Here is an 11,270-nt window from a genome sequence, read left to right on the forward strand (position 1 = left end):
AGGAAGTAAGCCAAAGTACAAAATATTGCACTTTTGAATCGCGATTGTACGCTTATAATTTTGTTGAGATGTTTTTTTGCAAGCAGCGTTGTGTATTATATGTCATGAACAAGTGATAACTGTGTTTTAATTATGTTTGAATTTCTGGTTGCATGTGACTTTTAACCATTGGAATGAAGGAACCTAAAGTGAATGCATCTAAGCGAAATTACATTTTTCAAGAATGACAACAACCATCAGTATGATGGCAAATTTTGTTGTCTAGATTCTTATTTTCTTGACCGACGTTTGAAATGACAAACTCGACATAAAGACCAGGTGTATTTCTGAATATGGTTATATGCCACGATCTTTACAAATCTTGAAATGATTTAGTGCCACAAAAATGTCTGTTTCCATCACGACAGACAAACGAATAATGGAGTCGTATATATCAATCACTGCGGATATGACAACTAGATCTTTAATAGACTGTAGAGGACGTGTTCCACGTGTTACGAGAAAATAGTCATTTCCGGTTCTGCAATATGCAGTGCAGGGTTGAATGGGCAAGCAAGAAACCTATGTACGTTCGAATTCTTCTTTGCCCAGTTCACGTTTGTCTTTTTGTCAGCACTATCCTTGTGGTTTTACCAACTCTAAAACATTCATAATATTGCCCTCTCGTCCAACATCAAGCAGCCACGCTATGATATATAATCCCGAATGAGCGTGCAAAGCAGCGTTAAACACAACTTACTGATTGAAGACCATGATGGATAAAGGAACCCTTTGACAGTTATGGCTTCGTTTAACGGTATGTGAGCGAAATGTGAACACACCTTAGCATTTTTATCCTAGACAGGTTAAGCTTAAAGTGGGAACGCCAAGGGCTGTAAAACAGCAAGTGAGCCAGTCTTTAGATATGGTGATCTGTCATCAACACGATGGTACCTCCAGAGATATTTTGCACTTTAAGCATGTTGGGAATTGTTTGTAGACTTTGGGCATGATTAGCTCATATTCTTGTCACTTGACTGACCGCCACACAAGTAAAAAGAAATGAAAAACACGTTCACCTGTTTTCAGCAAAATGGAAAAGGTTTGCGTGCAATGAGATGTATTGCTGTTGACATTCATGAATAGCGCGTGTGATATTATAGATTGAGTTACTCTTTAAAATATTCACTAGTCCTAATATGCAGGAACTGTAGTGAAATGCCCATGCACCCGATCCTTCTCAGGAACATCCACACGCACATACACACACATGCATATGTATTACGTTTTTACTGTAATTCGTTATCGAAATATCTAAATTACATTGCAGTACAAAGGTTTTGGCTGTGTATGTCTGTTTAGTATTCTACTAAACCTTCTAGATTCTTGGTATTCCTGGTACCCTTGGTGTTCACGCTCGTTGCAGCCTCAGTAATGGCTTATGGCGGTGCCCATCTCATTGACCACGGTTTATTTGGTCCAGACTATTTACATACGGTCCTTCATATCGTTTGAATGTTGTTCAGGGTTGCGTTAAACAATGGCACCAAATCCATTGCGTGCAAGTAACATTCATCGAGATATGAATGTTATTCTTATCACGATACGTGGATTACTATCAGATAAATTGTTTGGAATCACTTAACCTTTGTTTGTATAAACAACACGTTAGAAAGTATAATATTATATACTAATCACTTATAAAAATATTATAAGTGCCCTAATGAACCCACAAACGTAAAAATGATGGATTTGCACTCTTTAACATTTAATCCTCGGAGTGACTTACATAAGATCGGTTGAACTGATGAATTTATCAACACACGACCAGAATGTACTTGGTGTTAATCCTGGCGATTCCCAATTTTGACAGCTCGACCTCAGTGTGTCCACTCCCAGTGGTAATTGACCCAAATGCGCGGCTGATGCAAACTACCATCAAGGCCGATGGTTTGATTGAGTGTAACATACACGGCACGCTCGTTGTCAATAGCACCAGCGGAATACCATTGGGAATGCAATTAACACACATTTCCTCATTTCTCAACATCTCGATATCCTTGTCACTCAAACACGTTGTCGATTTCCTTTATTTTCCTGAACCATGAAACGAAGTAGCCGAAATGACACGGAAGTGATTCCCAATAGGAAGTCACCAACACCGCTGGCAGCCGAAGTAGACGAGACTCAGTTGGCTAATCAGTCAACTGCTGACGTAATGAACAAATTGCCTGTGATGTGTTCATTGTTAATTCGACTTGTTCGTTACCAAACCAGGATTTATGGCGAAATGTATTCGTTGAAATGTTGCTATTGGGTTGTCCGCCAGAGCAGTAACAACCGTAATGATGATTGAAGCTGAAAAAGGAATACTGGTGGTTATTTTCCTGGGTATTCATGGTTTCGAGTCGATACCCCACGATCTGACACGACCCCATCCTGATACACAATGACGTTTGTCAACTGGTCAAGTGTACAACGCCTTCCACATATCTACACTCCACAAACATAACTTCACTAAATGCCAGTACATTTAGCATTAACATCTCCCAGCCACCCCCACATGAGAAAATCCAAAGAAAACACGCGATTTATGACTGTTCGTTGCTTCCTATTTCCATGTTACATTCCTTAGTTTTCACTTTAGGGGTTACAATCCCATTGTAACTCTCTTTCCCGGTGAGCTCTGGAATTTCTGTACGCTGGCACCGCATGACCATGGTCCTTATTTATATCTTTAATACAGACGCGTGTATAAGAGAATATAACTGCAATGATGAATGTCCTTCACAAAGACGCTCGATCAACATTGCAAAGATTCGTGTATGTCTAAGCTCTATTTGAGATGGGATATTAATGTTACAATATGGCAAGGTGCTGTACTCCAAACAAAGGAATATCAAGCTGGGCTATCATGCTCAGAAGATTAGATGGAATATACGTCGATTACGTGAATAATGTGTCTCAGTACACCAAGGCACAATTTTGTGCAGCGCATAAACGGCCAAGAGCCAGTCTGTTTTCAGAGTTTGTCACATTAACCAAGGGAATTTTGTTGCACGCCAGGTGTTAAATATCTGGAGGTTCCGAGAGTGAGCATACACAAGGATGAATGTAATAGGTTTAATGATCGTTCATACAGTTTAATCTGCAAAAATTCCTTAGTAGTTAGTTTAGGTTCAAACATGACCCACAAACGTCCTAGAATGTGCACTTTATGGTGTTACATTTGACCTCCTGGTACCATTCTCCTGTGCATGGCATTGTCAACTCATATCTTGATCTTCTCGGACGAATGTGGCCTAAACATTTCATCAAGTGAAATCAGGCCATGGACTCTCATATTGCTTAAACAGTCTTTAATTTTTCTACACAGAAAATAAATAAAATATTCGTATATTAGTAACTGTAAGAAGTATCCTTATATTTTACTACAAAGCTTCTAGGAAAAGACTCCAGGGCATACAATGTTTTATAGATTTCACTGATCTGATCGTGACGTAGATCGTTATCCCTTGGGGCGGAAATAGCAGTTTTCTTGACAATGGTCAGATGTAGTTGGATCTGACGTGTTGCAGAGACTATCACAACTTTAAAGAAGTATCTTAATGAAACTGTCTGCACAGAAAGACAAGTCAGCGCGCCTTCCTTCGTCCTTTTAGCTGTTCACAAAGAAACAGGTCCTTTTAATGAGATTAGTTCTAGGTCAATTTAGGTGTCTACACCACATTCTGAAGGCGGATTATATGGATGTTGTTGGCAATTTTGCAAGCGTCTTGCGTCCCATAAATGAATTATCTGTGATCTACTTGATCCATCTTCATAGCAATGTAACTAATCCAGAGTTTAAAGAGATCACTCACAAGAGGTATTGAGCGTGGGGCATTTCTCAATATTGGAAAGACGACCTCACATGTAAATCATCCCAGTGCGCGAACATTTGTTGGCAAAACACATACAATGACGTATGTATGGATACAAACGTCATCTGAGCATAGCAACAAATGCGTCCGATACAGCTTCATATTTTATCTTGCAAGATATTATTTCTTGTATATTTAGGCTAACAGACGTGTTTATGACGGATGACACATGACGCAGGTTATGCTCCTGTTTCCATAACAAACGGTAGCAGCACTGTTTAATGGCGATGTGTATGCACATACTCAGCATGTCCTGCCTTCAGGACACAGGCCTTATGATTCTGGAACGGATTTTATTGCTTAAACTTAATTAACATTTAATTCTTATCTGAAAATAGACGTTCTACTTTCAGTGTCTACTAGGAAGGTCCTTGTGTACATTAGTGACTGTGGTCGTCTTCTGTCTCATCAGTCATAAATGTAAATGGCGTATTCACCATGGTGGAAGTGAAGACGTAACTACGCGTACCAGAGCGGATTACATCATAGAGCACGGATACAGAGGACGATGAAGACACTTAACGAACCATAATGCATATTGGTGGTAACCTTACAAGACATGAATACTTCAAGATATCGGATAATGAAGTAAACAAGGTACTTGGCGACGGGAGATATTTAGGATTGTTCCCGTATCCGTGTGTGCAGAAGAGAAAAAAATAACAACTTTGAAATCCCGTAGACGATTTTGTGCAAAACATCAAAGATGCCACTAAACGTAGCTTTTTATGCTCGATAATACACCAGTCGAGTCAGAAATGCTCATTTGTACGCCATGTTCAATCAAACATTATTCAATGAAGGACGTGTGAGCCGCAATGGTGATTCATCGCTCGGGTTCGTCCGTGTTTATGGTGTCCATAACTGATAAATTGATATCAATCCCCGTAACTATGAAGACCTCTACGTATGACAACTGCTCTTAGATGAATTATATGGGAGGCTATCGCAAACCAAATGAATACGAATATGACATTAATCAAATCTAACCTGAATGAAAACATAACTTTGCTTTATGCTGACGTGTAGATCATAACTTGTTGATTGCGCTGAAACTTTACAATATCTAACGTTTATGCCCAGACTGTGAGGCATTGCAATTTCCACGAGCAAGGCGTATGACTTTCAGTATATTTGATTTTAATCTCAACTGGTTGCCCAGACATGAATAAACCCATCGCCTAATCTGACAAGTGTCATGAGCGTTATGACAGCCACGGGAAATCTATATCATCTGTTTAAGGTGGAGAACCGTTATACTGTATCAACACATCTATCACCTGATATACTATAGTACCAATTTCATCCAAAGTTGGAACTTTTGCAACTGTCTGGTCATTTCAAGCTAGACTAATTTTCACTCTTCCTTGATCCAAATTACCCAATTTCCCTTCTGTAGAAAATGCCACAGAAGGAACCAAAATACCCTGCCTCAAAAGACGTTGTCTTAATACAAAATCGCTGGCTTATTGACAAGTCTACTATACGCCTTTTCAAGATACTCCGGAGAGATTTAACCGAAACGCTTCTCTTCTCGCGAGACAATAGCGAGTTTCTTACAATGAGCTAATGAATGCTAACACGGTGTTTCAACAACGCATTAGTGTCACGACTCCGTATCCGGGGACTAGACAAACATGCTTTGAATACCAACATTATTGAGCAAGACGTGCAGACAAAAGTATAGATTGCATTTCTTAGTGTAAAAGAAATATGTGTCTAACTTCACGTTGATTGAAGACATTTCTTAAAATATCAAATTGCAATTAATGACTCCCTCGAGTTTAAATTAATCTTGATAACAGTGATTAAACTTTGCCTCCCTGACGATTGCGGCGATGTTTTTATTTTCATCAAATTGAAATAGGATAATATCACTCTTTATTTGTGTTAATTGAGGCCTACGAACGTAAAATCTAGAACTTTAGAAATGAGAGCTACTAAAAGATTCTGTCGTTGTGTAACAAAACCTATTCTGGAGACCTGCCAACGTGCAAAAGCCAAACAGCGAACAAGATCGCCCTGCACAAGTCATTTTGATAACTAAGACACTTGCATTTGTTGTAGATGCACTATGTGTCCAGGGTCAGCGAGCTGTACAAATACCGCTTCCATGCTCCACACTATTGATGTTTGAAAGGCTAGAAGTGTTGAAGCTCCAAACACGGCCATAAAAGCGACATAAAAACTTGTAGGATTTCTGCAATGCGCGACACGCTTTTCGACCTATTTTCTGTTAATAATCTTTCACGAGAGGTAACTGTGATGTGTAATTGCCGCTTAATTAGATTTCCCGAAATTACTGCTCTGTGTATTGGCAGACATTGACTTGTGCCATATCAATAATCTAAATTTCTTTGCTAAGGTGCTTTTAGCTTCGGACAAATATGCATACCCATCCCCTCTCCCCTCCCTATCGCCTATTCCCAGAATACACGATATATTGAAGATAGCTATATATTATAGCGTCTCACCGAAACCACTTTTTCGGATACCACAGACAATTTCAACTGAAAATGGCACTCAACCATGGGCCTTACTCGAAATTATAACCAATGGAAGCTTGATATATTCATTATGATTAATAGCGAATGCATTTGAGGCAGTTTTTGCAGTGTGTTTTTGTAAATGTCCTATTGCATCTGAAAGGAATATTACAGTTAAGCGCATCAAAACAACCCCTGTCCTCACGCGAATATGGACAAAGACATTACCAGAAAGGATCTGTCATCCGATAGCTGTTTATTGATAACGTCACCGTGAAGATTTCACCAAGAAGTCCAACCCACGGCCTTTCTAGAAGAATGAGATCCATATAAACCGCCGAAATCGATTATATTCTCAACCATCAAACAAAATCTTTCACTTTACTAACAATGAAACATTTATGAAATGCTTGTATGAAAAGAGAATCGGTTAGGTTAAGACGCATGCCTAATTGCACAATCAATAATCCTCTGGATTTCTGCTTTTATACGTCATTTCAAAAGGCAGGTTATGCAAATTTTATACCACAGTCGTGACAAAGCCATTACAGAAATATACATCACTGTATGACTGAAAAGGTACTCCCATTTTCTGAATTCAGAGTCCCGTCGTTAGCCATGGCTACTCCAGTGGTAAATATATACATGGTCAGAATCAAAATGTCTTGTCCTAAAGTTATCGTACACAAAGATGCTTGACACACACCAGTGGTACAAGTCTACATTGTCAGATGATGATGAGATACTACGCCTTGTCACCTGTTGTGTGGACATTTGATTAGAAGTGAGAAATGTTTTCTTCTCTTGAAAATGTGTGTATCTTAGAGAACTTTGAAAACAGTCTTGTTCTTCATAACATCCTGATGTGACATTTCATGTAATTAAAACAATACCAGTCCTCTTACAAGAAACGCGTGTGTAAACAGACTTGGGGCCACAAAGCGTCTTATGTGACCATCTGGGCTAGACACGCCCATTTACATATATCTATGCATTATTAGCTCTCAAACTAGATGCTGCTAGCCCACTAAATTGTCAAGCATGAATGAATATTTAGATACGTTTCTTGTTATTGTGTGATTTATGTGATTGAAAAGTGCCATTTCGATATTATAATACATATACAAATATATTCACTATATCTGAAGAGACCATGTTATCTCACTTAGGTGTAAATATTTGAGTAATGCATCCACCCGATCGTGATTTACACTCTCAAACATTTCCATGTGAACGTTAACTAAATAACAACTGTTGAATGATCTGGTTGTCTGGGAAAAGGCAAAGCCTCCAAGTTCAAACATCGCTGCAGAAAAAAAAGTCATGGATGAATATGTTCAGTAAAAGGTCGTCAAGTCCTAATCAATCAAAGGCATGTGTACGTATTACGAACAATGTTACGTCTTCGTTTAATACCGGTGCTTCAAACAGGTCAAACACACAATGCTTCATTGATATTGATTTACCCTGATGTCTCTCAATGTCTATTCCGCTTGTCTTATTTAGCTTCCTGGTCGATTTCTTGAGAAGTAAATAGATTAATTTAAGACAGATAAGGCAAAACACACTTTGACTTATTGGAATGGCACAGTAGGTGACTTAAATGTTCCCCTAAATGCTTACATCTACATGTCTGTGTCTTTCACTATATTTGCCTGTTTGAGTACACCAGAAAATTCAGTTATCAATATGATATCGAGAATGGTCGAAGAAGATTGAGATTCGACTAATTTCTCTTTATGTTGCGATACAAAACTGAATTACAACTGTACTCTGAAAGTTCAGGCATGTCATACTGACATGGGCTGTTTTGCAAGAGGCAAGTCACGCCTGTGTAAACCGAATGAAACTAAAATGCCACCACGTTGTGGTTACACAGACTGATTCCGATTCTTTCCTCATCGTTTCGTGGTTCCGATTGTAAATGACCATTGTCCAAACCTGTGTTCACTCACAAGCGGGTCATGGTCAACAGAAACACAATTAACAGTGTGGAAATGATGACACAGATGTTATGGTTTTGAAAACCAATCACCGAAGCACGTCCATAACGATATTCTTCCATGTGCAACCCACATCCACCTTGTCCACTCGCAGCCATAAACTTACTGGTGTCCCTGATGTGATTACACGAAATGTGTCTACTGAATGCAAAAATTTCCCAGTCTAGTAGAGCGGGGACTGTCGTCTGTGTGTATGCTTCAAGCAAAATGCTATCGACAGCTGGCCCTCCCGACTGAAATACGGGATGATGTCTAGGTTGTTAATTGACTGTTGCAATAAATATGCAGTTGCTAAACACGTCCTCGTGTATGTATCGACACAGTAGTATTACTATTGTAAATGCTTCGGGAAAGTATAAACACAACGTAATTGCTCAAGCCACAGAAAGCTTGACAATGGCTGTCCAAAATACAGATGTTACGCAGATGTGGAATAGATGAGAGATTTAAATGTTAGATGATTATTCCCTCAAAGTCTGTACTGTTTTTGAAAGGGATGGTGATGGGGGTGGGGGTGGTGTGTGTGTGTGTGGATGTGTGTGGGGGGATGACAAATCCGGTGCGTACTGTATAACGCAGGTAGTCCCACGCTGTAGTAACATCGACCAAGTATATTAACGTTATGTCACTGATATGAACAAACATAATAATACCTACACAGATACATGGGTATATAATGCCAAAACATTAGTGTGTCATATGTCATTGTCGTTTTCAGTGGAACCTCCCCCTCCGTCGGTAACGAGGACAGACGTTTACACCGTCACAGGCTAGTAGCACGACACCTTCAACACAGAAAACCCATTCGAATCACACGTAATTGTGATTTCTTGTTCCGTTGGATTCCATCGACGAGGCAAGAGGCTTCACTGTTAAGCGAAGACATTTTGAGCATTTTGACGTTTTATTCTTGATAGAGGGTCTTTGAACATAAAAGCCACCCCGAGGTGAGTTCAGACGTCCGGTTTACCTAAGACGTCCAGTTTGTATGGCACACATGCAGTTCCCTGTTATCGCCAGAATTTGTGAGAAGCATTCATCGGAGGACAACAGTCGACACTGTGTGCCTTTCAATAAAGCTTTTAGGAGAATTAGGGCCCGTTGTAAGGTATAAGGAATGGCCACACTTTATATTGACGTCGCAATCGGACTTTCTATCAAATTACACTTTATGTGACAAGCAAATGTGATGGGTGTTCAACCTTTTACTGCTCTGTAATGCAAAAAGAGCCTGGAATGACAAATCGTTTACCTATACATTAACGTACCACTGTTGATCTGTCTGGCTGAAGATTTAAAAATACATTGTCTCCGAACATCAGATACTTACCCACTAGGTTTGTTTCGAAAATATGTGGCAAAACGCCATTCATTAGTAGCAACACGTCAGTCGCTTTGTTTCTGCATTGGGGCCATTGCAAAGCACGAGGCAACGAGGTTGTTGATAATTTAAAACCTGCTCTGCATCTAAAGCTGAAAAGAGAATATATAATGGTACTGACAAGCTTAGAAGTATTTTGGTAAGCCAGGCTTTAGAAAATGATCGATTTTATCGATGATCGATCGTGTTTCTTAGTGTGTCGAGTCAAGGGAAATCGCAAAGTGGCATTCGTCGGAAATTGTTTAATGCCGCATAAAGCATTATTAACACTATTGTGTAACTAACTTCAATCATATACTATGACTTATAAACTAAATCACTGAGCAGCACAACTGTACAGATCATTTAAGGGAAGAGCAATCTATGGCCTGTCAAAAACATTTTCTTTTTCAGGGTGAAGGAATTCTATAGTGAAGGATCTTTATATGCTTTTCCACATGACGGGATAACCGAATAATTGACCAGACATTTGTTACTCCGACGCTTTCATACAAGCATTATGATGTAATATTTGGAACGTTTGCGCTCCCTAGCATCAGCGATATATATGATGGCCGTGTCAATACATGTAGCATTATTGGTTATCAAATGCTCATAATGTGCAAAGGTATAGCTCTTTGTGCAGTGTCACTTATCAGAACTTGTGTTCGTGTTTAGAAACTTAACGTGTTAAGAGGATGCCTCCCGCGAGCACAAAAGCATGTGATACTCATCAGATGGAACTGGAACAGAAGGAAAACAAACTGCACCTGATTGTCAAGTAGCTATCCACAACAATACTGACATACAAACATGGAAATTCAATAGCCACGTGAACCAACACATACGTGTTTACGCACTACAGACTATCGCGATAATGTTAAATACAGTTTAAGTTGTTGAGTAATGTCCCATTAGAGGAGGTAAGATTATCTCAGCTGAGTCTGTAGACGACAATGTCTCTTTTATACAGTTAAGCATCAATTTTAGTATTGTGCAGAGGACATGAACACATGTGTAACATGCTGCTTTTACTGTGTTCAAAGAAACGTGAAGATCCGGGTTATAACTGATCTTCAACAACCCACGGTTCTCGCAAGAGACGACTACGGGTATCGGATGGTCAAGTACGCTGACGCATGTCATCGTATCCAAATTGCAAATCAATGCTCATGATGTTGATCACGATATTGTCTAGCCCAGATTCAATTATAAACAGACCGTCGCCATATGGCAGGAATATTTCTAAATTTGAGGTTAAACAACAAACAAACAAACAAACCATATTCAAATTGTTTTTTATGTATACTGACATTCAGATAATACGTATGGCTTCAGGGACACACTTGAAGTGTGAAATACACATTACAATGTAAATTCCATTTGTTCACAAAGGTGAATCGGGTACCTGTTTATATCATGGTTTTCACATTTCAAAAACCTACATTGACATTTATATTACCTTACACATGAATGTCGCTTTCTGATTGGCTAAGCGCTATTCTATTAATTAATTTCA

This window comes from Haliotis asinina, chromosome 3, assembly GCF_037392515.1.
Source record: "Haliotis asinina isolate JCU_RB_2024 chromosome 3, JCU_Hal_asi_v2, whole genome shotgun sequence".
Taxonomy (NCBI): Eukaryota; Metazoa; Mollusca; class Gastropoda; order Lepetellida; family Haliotidae; genus Haliotis; species Haliotis asinina.